We start from the raw sequence: 21,289 nt of genomic DNA on the forward strand, positions 1-21,289 counted from the left end.
CAAGTCCTTCCCATTCCAATCCTGAGACCCTTCCTGTTAAGACGGATTTCTGAACTCTGTCCTGGTGGCGCAGAAGTTCAGAAGGCCAACCTAATTACTTGGAACAGGGTAACCTCTGGACAAGCCAGACCAATCAAGGTAGCGATCGCGGCGGTCAAGACTAGGTCTCAAGAGGGGTGATTGTGACTGAAAGCCCGCAGTGAGCACACAAAGCATTAGCGCTTACAAACTACTCCAAACAGTTGTTATATCAAAAATAGATACACATTTATTTTAAGGCCTTTAAAATAATGACCGGAGCGAGAAAATCACAATATCACAATATTAAACCAACACATACCATATCAACACAATATATATACAAATACACAGTCGCAAGCGTTTAAAGCACGAAATATGCAGTCCACCTGAAAGGAAAGGAAAACAGGCAGTGCGATAACGCTTTAGACTCAGTTCGCCTTCAGAGGCACCTAACTAGATGGAAGTCCGAGCCCTGAGAAGAGTGGAGCCTTGTGCTCAAAGTACCTGCCACGCCGGTGCCAACGGGCAAAAGGGGAAGCTCTTCGGAGGAAGTCAGGCAGTTCGGGTTAGTGCACAGCAGAAGGAGAACAGGTTCCGCAACTCAAGCGCAGCCTCCACAGCGGGCAGAAGCAGAGCGCGAGTACGGCCAAAAGGGTGCTGTTTTTACACAGCAGGGAAAAGCAATGGGATACTGCAGGAATGCGACCAGATCCTAGCTAAGCTACTCACCGGTCCCCGAAGCAAGCAGACCCAGGCTTCTCCACGTTAGTTTCAGCAGCTGGCAGGTTCAGAAGAGCAGGGAATGCCTCGTAGTCGTGTAGAGCAAAAAGACGTCCCAATCGACGAAACCAGCACAGTTTTGTTGCCGCAGCAGGACAACGGAGCGGCCGTGTGTATTCGAGCCAAATGTACACTCCTCCCTTCAGACTTGGGAACGCTAAGCGTACGAAGCGTGGGAGAGTGACCAGGACTCGAAATACAACACAACCTGGCGGCAGTTACAGAGCAGGACTCCCTTGTAAGCTGGTCAGTCAACTGGATGGCCCAGAGACACTTCCGAAGGCTTACTTGGCAGGAGTTGATGAAGTCGCCGGGAATAGCTGTTCCTGCTATTCCAAAGGTCGAAGCACCAGTACAGGCCTTCTGGTTCGATCCAAGGAGGAAAGGGTTTCACAGGACGACAGCAGTGCAAAGGAGGATTCCTTCAGCGGGTCACCAGCGATTCCTCGATCCAGCCTCGTAGTTGCAGGATACTTGGCTCCTGTATTCCTTCGTTCGTGAGAACTCAGGAGATCGACATGGTAGTGGTGTTTTCAGCCCCCTCTTATCCACGGTTCCCTTCGCGCCAAAACGGAGGGGAGCCAATGGGAGATCCGCTCATCAACACACATACCATACGTGGACCAATCACGGACCACGGTGGTCCCAGGCATTCACACCACCCTAGACTCTCTGGCACCCAGGATGTGTATTGGGACCAGACATCCCAGCCCACACCCTGGAGGCACACAAACGACATGTAGAAGCCCGCGAAAGCAACCACGTTTCGCGGGAAAGTACATGCCCAAATAAGGAAGGCCCCGGGTCGCTCGACCTGGGGAAGGTGACGGGAGCAAGACGGTCAGTGGACAAGACAAAGGAGCCTTGTGGTCTGGCCATTTTGGGAGCCAGGCCACCATTTTGGGTTCAGTGCGAAAAACGTGATATCCAACTCCTTCCCAATCCAATCCTGAGAACCTTCCGATAGTAGAGATGTGATATCTCAATGCTTATACCAAACCTGAGACCCTTCCTATGGCATGAGATGTGATATCCAACTCCTTGCCATTCAAATCCTGAGACCCTTCCTATAGCATGAGATGTGATTTCTCAATGCTTCTACCAAACCTGAGACCCTTCCTTTAGCATGAGATGTGATATCCAAATCCTTCACATTCCAATCCTGAGACCCTTCCTATAGCATGAGATGTGATATCTCAATGCTTCTAATACCAAACCTGAGATCCTTCCTATAACATGAGATGTGATATCCAATTCCTTCCCATTCCAAACCTGAGACCCTTCCTATTGGATGAGATGTGATATCCAACTCCTTCCCATTCCAACCCTGAGACCCTTCCTATACCATGAGATGTGATATCTCAATGCTTCTAATACCAAACCTGGGAACCGTCCTATAACATGAGATGTGATATCTCAATGTTTCTAATAAAAAACCTGAGACCCTTCCTATAACATGAGATGTGATATCCAATTCCTTCCCATTCCAAACCTGAGACCCTTCCTATTGGATGAGATGTGATATCCAAATCCTTCCCCTTCCAAACCTGAGACCCTTCCTTTAGCATGAGATGTGATATCCAAATACTTCTCATTCCAATCCTAAAACCCTTCCTATAGCATGAGATTTGATATCTCAATGTTTCTAATAAAAAACCTGAGACCCTTCCTATAGCAAGAGATGTGATATCCAAATCCTTCCCATTCCAATCCTGAGACCCTTCCTGTATATAACATGAGATGTGATATCCAACTCCTTCCCATTCCAACCTGAGACCCTTCCTATAGCATGAGATGTGATATCCAACTCCTTACCATTCAAATCCTGAGACCCTCCCTATAACAAGAGATGTCATATCCAACTCCTTCCCATTCCAAACCTGAGACCCTTCCTATAACATGAGATGTGATATCCAACTCCTTCCCATGCCAAACCTGAGACCCTTCCGATAGCATGAGCTGTGATATCTCAATGCTTCAAAAACCAAACATGAGAACCATCCTATAACATGAGATGTGAAATCCAAATCCTTCCCTTCCCAAACCTGAGACTCTTCCTATAGCATGAGATGTGATATCTCAATGCTTCTACCAAACCTGAAACCCTTCCTATAGCATGAGATGTGATAACTCAATGCTTATACCAAACCTGAGACCCTTCCTATGGCATGAGATGTCATATACAACTCCTTCCCATTCCAACCCTGAGACCCTTCCTATAGCATGAGATGTGATATCTCAATGCTTATACCAAACCTGAGACCCTTCCTATAGCATGAGATGTGATATCCAACTTCTTCCCATTCCAATCCTGAGACCCTTCCTATAGCATGAGATGTGATATCACAATGCTTCTAATACCAAACCTGAGACCCGTCCTATAACATGAGATGTGATATCCAAATCCTTCCCCTTCCAAACCTGAGACCCTTCCTTTAGCATGAGGTGTGATATCCAGCTCCTCCCATTCCAATCCTGAGTCCCTTCCGATAGCAGAGATGTGATATTTCAATGCTTATACCAAACCTGAGACCCTTCCCATAGCATGAGATGTGATATCCAACTCCTTCCCATTCCAATCCTGAGACCCTGCCTATAGCATGAGATGTGATATCCAAGTCCTTCCCATTCCAATCCTGAGACCCTTCCTATAGCATGTGATGCGATAACTCAATGCTTATACCAAACCTGAGACCCTTCCTATGGCATGAGATGTCATATACAACTCCTTCCCATTCCAACCCTGAGACCCTTCCTATAGCATGAGATGTGATATCTCAATGCTTATACCAAACCTGAGACCCTTCCTATAGCATGAGATGTGATATCCAACTTCTTCCCATTCCAATCCTGAGACCCTTCCTATAGCATGAGATGTGATATCTCAATGCTTATACCAAACCTGAGACCCTTCCTATAGCTTGAGATGTGATATCCAACTCCTTCCCATTCCAATCCTGAGACCCTTCCTATAGCATGAGATGTGATATCTCAAGGCCCCTAATACCAAACCTGAGATCCTTCCTCTAACATGAAATGTGATATCCAACTCCTTCCCCTTCCAAACCTGAGAGCCTTCCTATAGCATGAGATATGATATCCAAGTCCTTCCCATTCCAATCCTGAGACCCTTCCTATAACATGAAATGTGATATCCAACTCCTTCCCATTCTAACCTGAGACCCTTCCTATAGCATGAGATGGGATATCCAACTCCTTCCAAATCCAATACTGATACCCTTCCGATAGCATGAGATGTGATATCCCAATGCTTCTACAAAACCTGAGACCCATACTATGGCATGAGATGTGATATCAAACTCCTTCCCATTCCAATCCTGAGACGCTTCCTATAGCTTGAGATGTGATATCCAACTCCTTCCCATTCCAATTCTGAGACCCTTCTTATACCATGAGACTTGATATCTCAATGCTTCTAATACCAAACCTGAGACCCGTCCTATAACATGAGATGTGATATCCAAATCCTTCCCCTTCCAAACCTTAGACCCTTCCTTTATCATGAGATGTGATATCCAACTCCTTCCCATTCCAATCCTGAGACCCTTCCGATATCATGAGATTTGTTATCTCAATGCTTCTAATATCAAACTTGAGACCCTCCCTATAGCATGAGATGTGACATCCAAGTCCTTCCCATTCCAATCCTGAGACCCTTCCTATAGCATGAGATGTGATATCTCAATGCTTCTAATACCAAACCTGAGACCCTTCCTATAACATGAGATGGGATATCCAACTCCTTCCCATTCCAATCCTGAGACCCTTCCGATAGCAGAGATGTGATATCTCAATGCTTATACCAAACCTGAGACCCTTCCTAAGGCCTGAGATGTCATATACAACTCCTTCCCATTCCAATCCTGAGACCCTTCCTATAGCATGAGATGTGATATCTCAATGCTTATACCAAATCTGAGACCCTTCCTATAGCATGAGATGTGATATCCAACACCTTCCCATTCCAATCCTGAGACCCTTCCTATAGCATGAGATGTGATATCCATATCCTTCCCATTCCAATCCTGAGACCCTTCCTATAGCAAGAGATGTGATATCCAAATCCTTCCCATTCCAATCCTGAGACCCTTCCTATAACATGAGATGTGATATTCAACTCCTTCCCATTCCAACTTGAGACACTTCCTATAGCATGAGAAGGGATATCCAACTCCTTCCCAATCCAATCCTGAGAACCTTCCGATAGCAGAGATGTGATATCTCAATGCTTATACCAAACCTGAGACCCTTCCTATGGCATGAGATGTGATATCCAACTCCTTGCCATTCAAATCCTGAGACCCTTCCTATAGCATGAGATGTGATTTCTCAATGCTTCTACCAAACCCGAGACCCTTCCTTTAGCATGAGATGTGATATCCAAATCCTTCACATTCCAATCCTGAGACCCTTCCTATAGCATGAGATGTGATATCTCAATGCTTCTAATACCAAACCTGAGATCCTTCCTATAACATGAGATGTGATATCCAATTCCTTCCCATTCCAAACCTGAGACCCTTCCTATTGGATGAGATGTGATATCCAACTCCTTCCCATTCCAACCCTGAGACCCTTCCTATACCATGAGATGTGATATCTCAATGCTTCTAATACCAAACCTGGGAACCGTCCTATAACATGAGATGTGATATCTCAATGTTTCTAATAAAAAACCTGAGACCCTTCCTATAACATGAGATGTGATATCCAATTCCTTCCCATTCCAAACCTGAGACCCTTCCTATTGGATGAGATGTGATATCCAAATCCTTCCCCTTCCAAACCTGAGACCCTTCCTATACCATGAGATGTGATATCTCAATGCTTCTAATACCAAACCTGGGAACCGTCCTATAACATGAGATTTGATATCTCAATGTTTCTAATAAAAAACATGAGACCCTTCCTATAGCAAGAGATGTGATATCCAAATCCTTCCCATTCCAATCCTGAGACCCTTCCTGTATATAACATGAGATGTGATATCCAACTCCTTCCCATTCCAACCTGAGACCCTTCCTATAGCATGAGATGTGATATCCAACTCCTTACCATTCAAATCCTGAGACCCTCCCTATAACAAGAGATGTCATATCCAACTCCTTCCCATTCCAAACCTGAGACCCTTCCTATAACATGAGATGTGATATCCAACTCCTTCCCATTCCAAACCTGAGACCCTTCCGATAGCATGAGCTGTGATATCTCAATGCTTCAAAAACCAAACATGAGAACCATCCTATAACATGAGATGTGAAATCCAAATCCTTCCCTTCCCAAACCTGGGACTCTTCCTATAGCATGAGATGTGATATCTCAATGCTTCTACCAAACCTGAAACCCTTCCTATAGCATGAGATGTGATAACTCAATGCTTATACCAAACCTGAGACCCTTCCTATGGCATGAGATGTCATATACAACTCCTTCCCATTCCAACCCTGAGACCCTTCCTATAGCATGAGATGTGATATCTCAATGCTTATACCAAACCTGAGACCCTTCCTATAGCATGAGATGTGATATCCAACTCCTTCCCATTCCAATCCTGAGACCCTTCTGATAGCATGAGATGTGATATCTCAATGCCTCTAATACCAAACCTGAGATCCTACCTCTAACATGAAATGTGATATCCATCTCCTTCCCTTTCCAAACCGAGACCCTGCCTATAGCATGAGATGTGATATCCAAGTCCTTCCCATTCCAATCCTGAGACCCTTCTTATAGCATGTGATGTGATATCTCAATGCTTATACCAAACCTGAGACCCTTCCTATGGCATGAGATGTCATATACAACTCCTTCCCATTCCAACCCTGAGACCCTTCCTATAGCATGAGATGAGATATCTCAATGCTTATACCAAACCTGAGACCCTTCCTATAGCATGAGATGTGATATCCAACTTCTTCCCATTCCAATCCTGAGACCCTTCCTATAGCATGAGATGTGATATCTCAATGCTTATACCAAACCTGAGACCCTTCCTATAGCATAAAATGTGATATCTCAATGCTTATACCAAACCTGAGACCCTTCCTATAGCATGAGATGTGATATCCAACTCCTTCCCATTCCAATCCTGAGACCCTTCCTATAGCATGAGATGTGATATCTCAATGCTTATACCAAACCTGAGACCCTTCCTATAGCATGAGATGTGATATCCAACTCCTTCCCATTCCAATCCTGAGACCCTTCCTATAGCATGAGATGTGATGTCTCAATGCTTCTAATACCAAACCTGAGATCCTTCCTATAACATGAGATGTGATATCCAACTCCTTCCCATTCCAATCCTGAGACCCTTCCTATAGCATGAGATGTGATATCTCAATGCCTCTTATACCAAACCTGAGATCCTTCCGATAGCATGAGATGTGATATCTCAATGCTTCTAATACCAAACCTGAGATCCTTCCTATAATATGAGATGTGATTTCCAAATCCTTACCCTTCCAAACCTGAGACCCTCCCTTTAGCATGAAATGTGATATCCAACTCCTTCCCATTCCAATCCTGAGACCCTTCTGATAGCATGAGATGTGATATCTCAATGCCTCTAATACCAAACCTGAGATCCTACCTCTAACATGAAATGTGATATCCATCTCCATCCCTTTCCAAACCTGAGACCCTGCCTATAGCATGAGATGTGATATCCAAGTCCTTCCCATTCCAATCCTGAGACCCTTCCTATAGCATGTGATGTGATATCTCAATGCTTATACCAAACCTGAGACCCTTCCTATGGCATGAGATGTCATATACAACTCCTTCCCATTCCAACCCTGAGACCCTTCCTATAGCATGAGATGTGATATCTCAATGCTTATACCAAACCTGAGACCCTTCCTATAGCATGAGATGTGATATCCAACTTCTTCCCATTCCAATCCTGAGACCCTTCCTATAGCATGAGATGTGATATCTCAATGCTTATACCAAACCTGAGACCCTTCCTATAGCTTGAGATGTGATATCCAACTCCTTCCCATTCAATCCTGAGACCCTTCCTATAGCATGAGATGTGATATCTCAAGGCCCCTAATACCAAACCTGAGATCCTTCCTCTAACATGAAATGTGATATCCAACTCCTTCCCCTTCAAAACCTGAGAGCCTTCCTATAGCATGAGATATGATATCCAAGTCCTTCCCATTCCAATCCTGAGACCCTTCCTATAACATGAAATGTGATATCCAACTCCTTCCCATTCTAACCTGAGACCCTTCCTATAGCATGAGATGGGATATCCAACTCCTTCCAAATCCAATACTGATACCCTTCCGATAGCATGAGATGTGATATCCCAATGCTTCTACCAAACCTGAGACCCATACTATGGCATGAGATGTGATATCAAACTCCTTCCCATTCCAATCCTGAGACGCTTCCTATAACTTGAGATGTGATATCCAACTCCTTCCCATTCCAATTCTGAGACCCTTCTTATACCATGAGACTTGATATCTCAATGCTTCTAATACCAAACCTGAGACCCGTCCTATAACATGAGATGTGATATCCAATTCCTTCCCATTCCAATCCTGAGACCCTTCTGATAGCAGAGATGTGATATCTCAATGCTTATACCAAACCTGAGACACTTCCTATAGCATGAGAAGGGATATCCAACTCCTTCCCAATCCAATCCTGAGACCCTTCCGATAGCAGAGATGTGATATCTCAATGCTTATACCAAACCTGAGACCCTTCCTATAGCATGAGAAGTGATATCCAACTCCTTCCCAATCCAATCCTGAGACCCTTCCGATAGCAGAGACGTGATATCTCAATGCTTCTACCAAACCTGAGACCCTTCCTTTAGCATGAGATGTGATATCCAAATCCTTCACATTCCAATCCTGAGACCCTTCCTATAGCATGAGAAGGGATATCTCAATGCTTCTAATACCAAACCTGAGATCCTTCCTATAACATGAGATGTGATATCCAATTCCTTCCCATTCCGATCCTGAGACCCTTCTGATAGCAGAGATGTGATATCTCAATGCTTATACCAAACCTGAGACCCTTCCTATGGCCTGAGATGTGATATCCAACTCCTTCCCATTCCAATCCTGAGACCCTTCCTATAGCATGAGATGTGATGTCTCAATGCTTCTAATACCAAACCTGAGATCCTTCCTAGAACATGAGATGTGATATCCAACTCCTTCCCATTCCAATCCTGAGACCCTTATGAAAGCATGAGATGTGATATCTCAGTGCTTCTAATACCAAACCTGAGATCCTTCCTATAACATGAGATGTGATTTCCAAATCCTTCCCATTCCAATCCTGAGACCCTTCTGATAGCAGAGATGTGATATCTCAATGCTTATACCAAACCTGAGACCCTTCCTATGGCCTGAGATGTGATATCCAACTCCTTCCCATTCCAATCCTGAGACCCTTCCTATAGCATGAGATGTGATGTCTCAATGCTTCTAATATCAAACTTGAGACTCTTCCTATAACATGAGATGGGATATCCAACTCCTTCCCATTCCAATCCTTAGACCCTTCCTACAGCATGCAATATGATATCTCAATGATTCTAATAACAAACCTGAGACCCGTCCTATAACATGAGATGGGATATCCAACACCTTCCCATTCCAATCCTGAGACACTTCCGATAGCAGAGATGTGATATCTCAATGCTTTTCCAAAACCTGAGACCCTTCCTATAGCATATGTGATATCCAACTCCTTCCCATTCCAAACATGAGACCCTTCCTATAGCAAGAATGTAATATCCAACTCCTTCCCATTCCAATCCTGAGACCATTCCTATAGCATGAGATGTGATATCTCAATGCTTCTAATACCAAACCTGAGATCCTTCCTATGACATGAGATGTGATATCCAATTCCTCCCCATTCCAAACCTGAGAACCTTCCTACAGCATGCGATGTGATATCTCAATGCTTCTAATACCAAACCTGAGACCAGTCCTATAACCAGAGATTGGATATCCAACTCCTTCCCCTTCCAAACCTGAGACCCTTCCTATAGCTTGAGATGTGATATCCAACTTCTTCCCATTTCAATCCTGAGACCCTTCCTATAACATGAGATGTGATGTCTCAATGCTTCTAATACCAAACCTGAGATCCTTCCTCTAACATGAAATGTGATATCCAACTCCTTCCCCTTCCAAACCTGAGAGCCTTCCTATAGCATGAGATATGATATCCAACTACTTCCCATTCCAATTCTGAGACCCTTCCTATGCCATGAGACTTGATATCTCAATGCTTCTAATACCAAACCTGAGACCCGTCCTATAACATGAGATGTGATATCCAAATCTTTCCCCTTCCAAACCTTAGACCCTTCCTTTATCATGAGATGTGATATCCAACTCCTTCCCATTCCAATCCTGAGACCCTTCCGATATCATGAGATTTGTTATCTCAATGCTTCTAATATCAAACTTGAGACCCTCCCTATAGCATGAGATGTGACATCCAAGTCCTCCCCATTGCAATCCTGAGACCCTTCCTATAGCATGAGATGTGATATCTCAATGCTTCTAATACCAAACCTGAGACCCTTCCTATAACATGAGATGTCATATACAACTCCTTCCCAATCCAATCCTGAGACCCTTCCTATAGCATGAGATGTGATATCTCAATGCTTATACCAAATCTGAGACCCTTCCTATAGCATGAGATGTGATATCCAACTCCTTCCCATTCCAATCCTGAGACCCTTCCTATAGCATGAGATGTGATGTCTCAATGCTTCTAATACCAAACCTGAGATCATTCCAATAACATGAGATGTGATATCCAACGCCTTCCCATTCCAATCCTGAGACCCTTATGATAGCATGAGATGTGATATCTCAATGCCTCTAATACCAAACCTGAGATACTTCCGATAGCATGAGATGTGATATCTCAATGCTTCTAATACCAAACCTGAGATCCTTCCTATAACATGAGATGTGATTTCCAAATCCTTCCCCTTCCAAACCTGAGACCCTCCATTTAGCATGAGATGTGATATACAACTCCTTCCCATTCCAATCCTGAGACCCTTCTGATAGCATGAGATGTGATATCTCAATGCCTCTAATACCAAACCTGAGATCCTATCTCTAACATGAAATGTGATATCCATCTCCTTCCCTTTCCAAACCTGAGGCCCTGCCTATAGCATGAGATGTGATATCCAAGTCCTTCCCATTCCAATCCTGAGACCCTTCCTGTTAAGACGGATTTCTGAACTCTGTCCTGGTGGCGCAGAAGTTCAGAAGGCCAACCTAATTACTTGGAACAGGGTAACCTCTGGACAAGCCAGACCAATCAAGGTAGCGATCGCGGCGGTCAAGACTAGGTCTCAAGAGGGGTGATTGTGACTGAAAGCCCGCAGTGAGCACACAAAGCATTAGCGCTTACAAACTACTCCAAACAGTTGTTATATCAAAAATAGATACACATTTATTTTAAGGCCTTTAAAATAATGACCGGAGCGAGAAAATCACAATATCACAATATTAAACCAACACATACCATATCAACACAATATATATACAAATACACAGTCGCAAGCGTTTAAAGCACGAAATATGCAGTCCACCTGAAAGGAAAGGAAAACAGGCAGTGCGATAACGCTTTAGACTCAGTTCGCCTTCAGAGGCACCTAACTAGATGGAAGTCCGAGCCCTGAGAAGAGTGGAGCCTTGTGCTCAAAGTACCTGCCACGCCGGTGCCAACGGGCAAAAGGGGAAGCTCTTCGGAGGAAGTCAGGCAGTTCGGGTTAGTGCACAGCAGAAGGAGAACAGGTTCCGCAACTCAAGCGCAGCCTCCACAGCGGGCAGAAGCAGAGCGCGAGTACGGCCAAAAGGGTGCTGTTTTTACACAGCAGGGAAAAGCAATGGGATACTGCAGGAATGCGACCAGATCCTAGCTAAGCTACTCACCGGTCCCCGAAGCAAGCAGACCCAGGCTTCTCCACGTTAGTTTCAGCAGCTGGCAGGTTCAGAAGAGCAGGGAACGCCTCGTAGTCGTGTAGAGCAAAAAGACGTCCCAATCGACGAAACCAGCACAGTTTTGTTGCCGCAGCAGGACAACGGAGCGGCCGTGTGTATTCGAGCCAAATGTACACTCCTCCCTTCAGACTTGGGAACGCTAAGCGTACGAAGCGTGGGAGAGTGACCAGGACTCGAAATACAACACAACCTGGCGGCAGTTACAGAGCAGGACTCCCTTGTAAGCTGGTCAGTCAACTGGATGGCCCAGAGACACTTCCGAAGGCTTACTTGGCAGGAGTTGATGAAGTCGCCGGGAATAGCTGTTCCTGCTATTCCAAAGGTCGAAGCACCAGTACAGGCCTTCTGGTTCGATCCAAGGAGGAAAGGGTTTCACAGGACGACAGCAGTGCAAAGGAGGATTCCTTCAGCGGGTCACCAGCGATTCCTCGATCCAGCCTCGTAGTTGCAGGATACTTGGCTCCTGTATTCCTTCGTTCGTGAGAACTCAGGAGATCGACATGGTAGTGGTGTTTTCAGCCCCCTCTTATCCACGGTTCCCTTCGCGCCAAAACGGAGGGGAGCCAATGGGAGATCCGCTCATCAACACACATACCATACGTGGACCAATCACGGACCACGGTGGTCCCAGGCATTCACACCACCCTAGACTCTCTGGCACCCAGGATGTGTATTGGGACCAGACATCCCAGCCCACACCCTGGAGGCACACAAACGACATGTAGAAGCCCGCGAAAGCAACCACGTTTCGCGGGAAAGTACATGCCCAAATAAGGAAGGCCCCGGGTCGCTCGACCTGGGGAAGGTGACGGGAGCAAGACGGTCAGTGGACAAGACAAAGGAGCCTTGTGGTCTGGCCATTTTGGGAGCCAGGCCACCATTTTGGGTTCAGTGCGAAAAACGTGATATCCAACTCCTTCCCAATCCAATCCTGAGAACCTTCCGATAGTAGAGATGTGATATCTCAATGCTTATACCAAACCTGAGACCCTTCCTATGGCATGAGATGTGATATCCAACTCCTTGCCATTCAAATCCTGAGACCCTTCCTATAGCATGAGATGTGATTTCTCAATGCTTCTACCAAACCTGAGACCCTTCCTTTAGCATGAGATGTGATATCCAAATCCTTCACATTCCAATCCTGAGACCCTTCCTATAGCATGAGATGTGATATCTCAATGCTTCTAATACCAAACCTGAGATCCTTCCTATAACATGAGATGTGATATCCAATTCCTTCCCATTCCAAACCTGAGACCCTTCCTATTGGATGAGATGTGATATCCAACTCCTTCCCATTCCAACCCTGAGACCCTTCCTATACCATGAGATGTGATATCTCAATGCTTCTAATACCAAACCTGGGAACCGTCCTATAACATGAGATGTGATATCTCAATGTTTCTAATAAAAAACCTGAGACCCTTCCTATAACATGAGATGTGATATCCAATTCCTTCCCATTCCAAACCTGAGACCCTTCCTATTGGATGAGATGTGATATCCAAATCCTTCCCCTTCCAAACCTGAGACCCTTCCTTTAGCATGAGATGTGATATCCAAATACTTCTCATTCCAATCCTAAAACCCTTCCTATAGCATGAGATTTGATATCTCAATGTTTCTAATAAAAAACCTGAGACCCTTCCTATAGCAAGAGATGTGATATCCAAATCCTTCCCATTCCAATCCTGAGACCCTTCCTGTATATAACATGAGATGTGATATCCAACTCCTTCCCATTCCAACCTGAGACCCTTCCTATAGCATGAGATGTGATATCCAACTCCTTACCATTCAAATCCTGAGACCCTCCCTATAACAAGAGATGTCATATCCAACTCCTTCCCATTCCAAACCTGAGACCCTTCCTATAACATGAGATGTGATATCCAACTCCTTCCCATGCCAAACCTGAGACCCTTCCGATAGCATGAGCTGTGATATCTCAATGCTTCAAAAACCAAACATGAGAACCATCCTATAACATGAGATGTGAAATCCAAATCCTTCCCTTCCCAAACCTGAGACTCTTCCTATAGCATGAGATGTGATATCTCAATGCTTCTACCAAACCTGAAACCCTTCCTATAGCATGAGATGTGATAACTCAATGCTTATACCAAACCTGAGACCCTTCCTATGGCATGAGATGTCATATACAACTCCTTCCCATTCCAACCCTGAGACCCTTCCTATAGCATGAGATGTGATATCTCAATGCTTATACCAAACCTGAGACCCTTCCTATAGCATGAGATGTGATATCCAACTTCTTCCCATTCCAATCCTGAGACCCTTCCTATAGCATGAGATGTGATATCACAATGCTTCTAATACCAAACCTGAGACCCGTCCTATAACATGAGATGTGATATCCAAATCCTTCCCCTTCCAAACCTGAGACCCTTCCTTTAGCATGAGGTGTGACATCCAGCTCCTCCCATTCCAATCCTGAGTCCCTTCCGATAGCAGAGATGTGATATTTCAATGCTTATACCAAACCTGAGACCCTTCCCATAGCATGAGATGTGATATCCAACTCCTTCCCATTCCAATCCTGAGACCCTGCCTATAGCATGAGATGTGATATCCAAGTCCTTCCCATTCCAATCCTGAGAGCCTTCCTATAGCATGTGATGCGATAACTCAATGCTTATACCAAACCTGAGACCCTTCCTATGGCATGAGATGTCATATACAACTCCTTCCCATTCCAACCCTGAGACCCTTCCTATAGCATGAGATGTGATATCTCAATGCTTATACCAAACCTGAGACCCTTCCTATAGCATGAGATGTGATATCCAACTTCTTCCCATTCCAATCCTGAGACCCTTCCTATAGCATGAGATGTGATATCTCAATGCTTATACCAAACCTGAGACCCTTCCTATAGCTTGAGATGTGATATCCAACTCCTTCCCATTCCAATCCTGAGACCCTTCCTATAGCATGAGATGTGATATCTCAAGGCCCCTAATACCAAACCTGAGATCCTTCCTCTAACATGAAATGTGATATCCAACTCCTTCCCCTTCCAAACCTGAGAGCCTTCCTATAGCATGAGATATGATATCCAAGTCCTTCCCATTCCAATCCTGAGACCCTTCCTATAACATGAAATGTGATATCCAACTCCTTCCCATTCTAACCTGAGACCCTTCCTATAGCATGAGATGGGATATCCAACTCCTTCCAAATCCAATACTGATACCCTTCCGATAGCATGAGATGTGATATCCCAATGCTTCTACAAAACCTGAGACCCATACTATGGCATGAGATGTGATATCAAACTCCTTCCCATTCCAATCCTGAGACGCTTCCTATAGCTTGAGATGTGATATCCAACTCCTTCCCATTCCAATTCTGAGACCCTTCTTATACCATGAGACTTGATATCTCAATGCTTCTAATACCAAACCTGAGACCCGTCCTATAACATGAGATGTGATATCCAAATCCTTCCCCTTCCAAACCTTAGACCCTTCCTTTATCATGAGATGTGATATCCAACTCCTTCCCATTCCAATCCTGAGACCCTTCCGATATCATGAGATTTGTTATCTCAATGCTTCTAATATCAAACTTGAGACCCTCCCTATAGCATGAGATGTGACATCCAAGTCCTTCCCATTCCAATCCTGAGACCCTTCCTATAGCATGAGATGTGATATCTCAATGCTTCTAATACCAAACCTGAGACCCTTCCTATAACATGAGATGGGATATCCAACTCCTTCCCATTCCAATCCTGAGACCCTTCCGATAGCAGAGATGTGATATCTCAATGCTTATACCAAACCTGAGACCCTTCCTAAGGCCTGAGATGTCATATACAACTCCTTCCCATTCCAATCCTGAGACCCTTCCTATAGCATGAGATGTGATATCTCAATGCTTATACCAAATCTGAGACCCTTCCTATAGCATGAGATGTGATATCCAACACCTTCCCATTCCAATCCTGAGACCCTTCCTATAGCATGAGATGTGATATCCATATCCTTCCCATTCCAATCCTGAGACCCTTCCTATAGCAAGAGATGTGATATCCAAATCCTTCCCATTCCAATCCTGAGACCCTTCCTATAACATGAGATGTGATATTCAACTCCTTCCCATTCCAACTTGAGACACTTCCTATAGCATGAGAAGGGATATCCAACTCCTTCCCAATCCAATCCTGAGAACCTTCCGATAGCAGAGATGTGATATCTCAATGCTTATACCAAACCTGAGACCCTTCCTATGGCATGAGATGTGATATCCAACTCCTTGCCATTCAAATCCTGAGACCCTTCCTATAGCATGAGATGTGATTTCTCAATGCTTCTACCAAACCCGAGACCCTTCCTTTAGCATGAGATGTGATATCCAAATCCTTCACATTCCAATCCTGAGACCCTTCCTATAGCATGAGATGTGATATCTCAATGCTTCTAATACCAAACCTGAGATCCTTCCTATAACATGAGATGTGATATCCAATTCCTTCCCATTCCAAACCTGAGACCCTTCCTATTGGATGAGATGTGATATCCAACTCCTTCCCATTCCAACCCTGAGACCCTTCCTATACCATGAGATGTGATATCTCAATGCTTCTAATACCAAACCTGGGAACCGTCCTATAACATGAGATGTGATATCTCAATGTTTCTAATAAAAAACCTGAGACCCTTCCTATAACATGAGATGTGATATCCAATTCCTTCCCATTCCAAACCTGAGACCCTTCCTATTGGATGAGATGTGATATCCAAATCCTTCCCCTTCCAAACCTGAGACCCTTCCTATACCATGAGATGTGATATCTCAATGCTTCTAATACCAAACCTGGGAACCGTCCTATAACATGAGATTTGATATCTCAATGTTTCTAATAAAAAACATGAGACCCTTCCTATAGCAAGAGATGTGATATCCAAATCCTTCCCATTCCAATCCTGAGACCCTTCCTGTATATAACATGAGATGTGATATCCAACTCCTTCCCATTCCAACCTGAGACCCTTCCTATAGCATGAGATGTGATATCCAACTCCTTACCATTCAAATCCTGAGACCCTCCCTATAACAAGAGATGTCATATCCAACTCCTTCCCATTCCAAACCTGAGACCCTTCCTATAACATGAGATGTGATATCCAACTCCTTCCCATTCCAAACCTGAGACCCTTCCGATAGCATGAGCTGTGATATCTCAATGCTTCAAAAACCAAACATGAGAACCATCCTATAACATGAGATGTGAAATCCAAATCCTTCCCTTCCCAAACCTGGGACTCTTCCTATAGCATGAGATGTGATATCTCAATGCTTCTACCAAACCTGAAACCCTTCCTATAGCATGAGATGTGATAACTCAATGCTTATACCAAACCTGAGACCCTTCCTATGGCATGAGATGTCATATACAACTCCTTCCCATTCCAACCCTGAGACCCTTCCTATAGCATGAGATGTGATATCTCAATGCTTATACCAAACCTGAGACCCTTCCTATAGCATGAGATGTGATATCCAACTCCTTCCCATTCCAATCCTGAGACCCTTCTGATAGCATGAGATGTGATATCTCAATGCCTCTAATACCAAACCTGAGATCCTACCTCTAACATGAAATGTGATATCCATCTCCTTCCCTTTCCAAACCGAGACCCTGCCTATAGCATGAGATGTGATATCCAAGTCCTTCCCATTCCAATCCTGAGACCCTTCTTATAGCATGTGATGTGATATCTCAATGCTTATACCAAACCTGAGACCCTTCCTATGGCATGAGATGTCATATACAACTCCTTCCCATTCCAACCCTGAGACCCTTCCTATAGCATGAGATGAGATATCTCAATGCTTATACCAAACCTGAGACCCTTCCTATAGCATGAGATGTGATATCCAACTTCTTCCCATTCCAATCCTGAGACCCTTCCTATAGCATGAGATGTGATATCTCAATGCTTATACCAAACCTGAGACCCTTCCTATAGCATAAAATGTGATATCTCAATGCTTATACCAAACCTGAGACCCTTCCTATAGCATGAGATGTGATATCCAACTCCTTCCCATTCCAATCCTGAGACCCTTCCTATAGCATGAGATGTGATATCTCAATGCTTATACCAAACCTGAGACCCTTCCTATAGCATGAGATGTGATATCCAACTCCTTCCCATTCCAATCCTGAGACCCTTCCTATAGCATGAGATGTGATGTCTCAATGCTTCTAATACCAAACCTGAGATCCTTCCTATAACATGAGATGTGATATCCAACTCCTTCCCATTCCAATCCTGAGACCCTTCCTATAGCATGAGATGTGATATCTCAATGCCTCTTATACCAAACCTGAGATCCTTCCGATAGCATGAGATGTGATATCTCAATGCTTCTAATACCAAACCTGAGATCCTTCCTATAATATGAGATGTGATTTCCAAATCCTTACCCTTCCAAACCTGAGACCCTCCCTTTAGCATGAAATGTGATATCCAACTCCTTCCCATTCCAATCCTGAGACCCTTCTGATAGCATGAGATGTGATATCTCAATGCCTCTAATACCAAACCTGAGATCCTACCTCTAACATGAAATGTGATATCCATCTCCATCCCTTTCCAAACCTGAGACCCTGCCTATAGCATGAGATGTGATATCCAAGTCCTTCCCATTCCAATCCTGAGACCCTTCCTATAGCATGTGATGTGATATCTCAATGCTTATACCAAACCTGAGACCCTTCCTATGGCATGAGATGTCATATACAACTCCTTCCCATTCCAACCCTGAGACCCTTCCTATAGCATGAGATGTGATATCTCAATGCTTATACCAAACCTGAGACCCTTCCTATAGCATGAGATGTGATATCCAACTTCTTCCCATTCCAATCCTGAGACCCTTCCTATAGCATGAGATGTGATATCTCAATGCTTATACCAAACCTGAGACCCTTCCTATATCTTGAGATGTGATATCCAACTCCTTCCCATTCAATCCTGAGACCCTTCCTATAGCATGAGATGTGATATCTCAAGGCCCCTAATACCAAACCTGAGATCCTTCCTCTAACATGAAATGTGATATCCAACTCCTTCCCCTTCAAAACCTGAGAGCCTTCCTATAGCATGAGATATGATATCCAAGTCCTTCCCATTCCAATCCTGAGACCCTTCCTATAACATGAAATGTGATATCCAACTCCTTCCCATTCTAACCTGAGACCCTTCCTATAGCATGAGATGGGATATCCAACTCCTTCCAAATCCAATACTGATACCCTTCCGATAGCATGAGATGTGATATCCCAATGCTTCTACCAAACCTGAGACCCATACTATGGCATGAGATGTGATATCAAACTCCTTCCCATTCCAATCCTGAGACGCTTCCTATAACTTGAGATGTGATATCCAACTCCTTCCCATTCCAATTCTGAGACCCTTCTTATACCATGAGACTTGATATCTCAATGCTTCTAATACCAAACCTGAGACCCGTCCTATAACATGAGATGTGATATCCAAATCCTTCCCCTTCCAAACCTTAGACCCTTCCTTTATCATGAGATGTGATATCCAACTCCTTCCCATTCCAATCCTGAGACCCTTCCGATATCATGAGATTTGTTATCTCAATGCTTCTAATATCAAACTTGAGACCCTCCCTATAGCATGAGATGTGACATCCAAGTCCTTCCCATTCCAATCCTGAGACCCTTCCTATGGCATGAGATGTGATATCTCAATGCTTCTAATACCAAACCTGAGACCCTTCCTATAACATGAGATGGGATATCCAACTCCTTCCCATTCCAATCCTGAGACCCTTCCGATAGCAGAGATGTGATATCTCAATGCTTATACCAAACCTGAGACCCTTCCTAAGGCCTGAGATGTCATATACAACTCCTTCCCATTCCAATCCCGAGACCCTTCCTATAGCATGAGATGTGATATCTCAATGCTTATACCAAATCTGAGACCCTTCCTATAGCATGAGATGTGATATCCAACACCTTCCCATTCCAATCCTGAGACCCTTCCTATAGCATGAGAAGTGATATCTCCATGCTTATACCAAACCTGAGACCCTTCCTATAGCATGAGATGTGATATCCAAATCCTTCCCATTCCAATCCTGAGACCCTTCCTATAGCATGAGATGTGATATCTCAATGCTTATACCAAACCTGAGAGCCTACCTATAGCATGAGATGTGATATCCAAGTCCATCCCATTCCAATCCTTAGACCCTTCCTACAGCATGCGATGTGATATCTCAATGATTCTAATACCAAACCAGAGACCCGTCCTTTAACATGAGATGGGATATCCAACTCCTTCCCATTCCAATCCTGAGCCACTCCTGATAGCAGAGATGTGATATCTCAATGCTTATACCAAACCTGAGACCCTTCCTATAACATGAGATGTGATATCCAACTCCTTCCCGTTCCAAACCTGAGACACTTCCTATAGCATATGTGATATCCAACTCCTTCCCATTCCAAACATGAGACCCTTCCTATAGCAAGAATGTAATATCCACCTCCTACCCATTCCAATCCTGAGACCATTCCTATAGCATGAGATGTGATATATCAATGCTTCTAATACCAAACCTGAGATCCTTCCTATGACATGAGATGTGATATCCATATCCTTCCCATTCCAATCCTGAGACCCTTCCTATAGCAAGAGATGTGATATCCAAATCCTTCCCATTCCAATCCTGAGACCCTTCCTATAACATGAGATGTGATATTCAACTCCTTCCCATTCCAACTTGAGACACTTCCTATAGCATGAGAAGGGATATCCAACTCCTTCCCAATCCAATCCTGAGAACCTTCCGATAGCAGAGATGTGATATCTCAATGCTTATACCAAACCTGAGACCCTTCCTATGGCATGAGATGTGATATCCAACTCCTTGCCATTCAAATCCTGAGACCCTTCCTATAGCATGAGATGTGATTTCTCAATGCTTCAACCAAACCTGAGACCCTTCCTTTAGCATGAGATGTGATATCCAAATCCTTCACATTCCAATCCTGAGACCCTTCCTATAGCATGAGATGTGATATCTCAATGCTTCTAATACCAAACCTGAGATCCTTCCTATAACATGAGATGTGATATCCAATTCCTTCCCATTCCAAACCTGAGACCCTTCCTATTGGATGAGATGTGATATCCAACTCCTTCCCATTCCAACCCTGAGACCCTTCCTATACCATGAGATGTGATATCTCAATGCTTCTAATACCAAACCTGGGAACCGTCCTATAACATGAGATGTGATATCTCAATGTTTCTAATAAAAAACCTGAGACCCTTCCTATAACATGAGATGTGATATCCAATTCCTTCCCATTCCAAACCTGAGACCCTTCCTATTGGATGAGATGTGATATCCAAATCCTTCCCCTT

Source organism: Ambystoma mexicanum, chromosome 2p, assembly GCF_040938575.1.
Source record: "Ambystoma mexicanum isolate Mex_15411 chromosome 2p, UKY_AmexF1_1, whole genome shotgun sequence".
NCBI lineage: Eukaryota > Metazoa > Chordata > Amphibia > Caudata > Ambystomatidae > Ambystoma > Ambystoma mexicanum.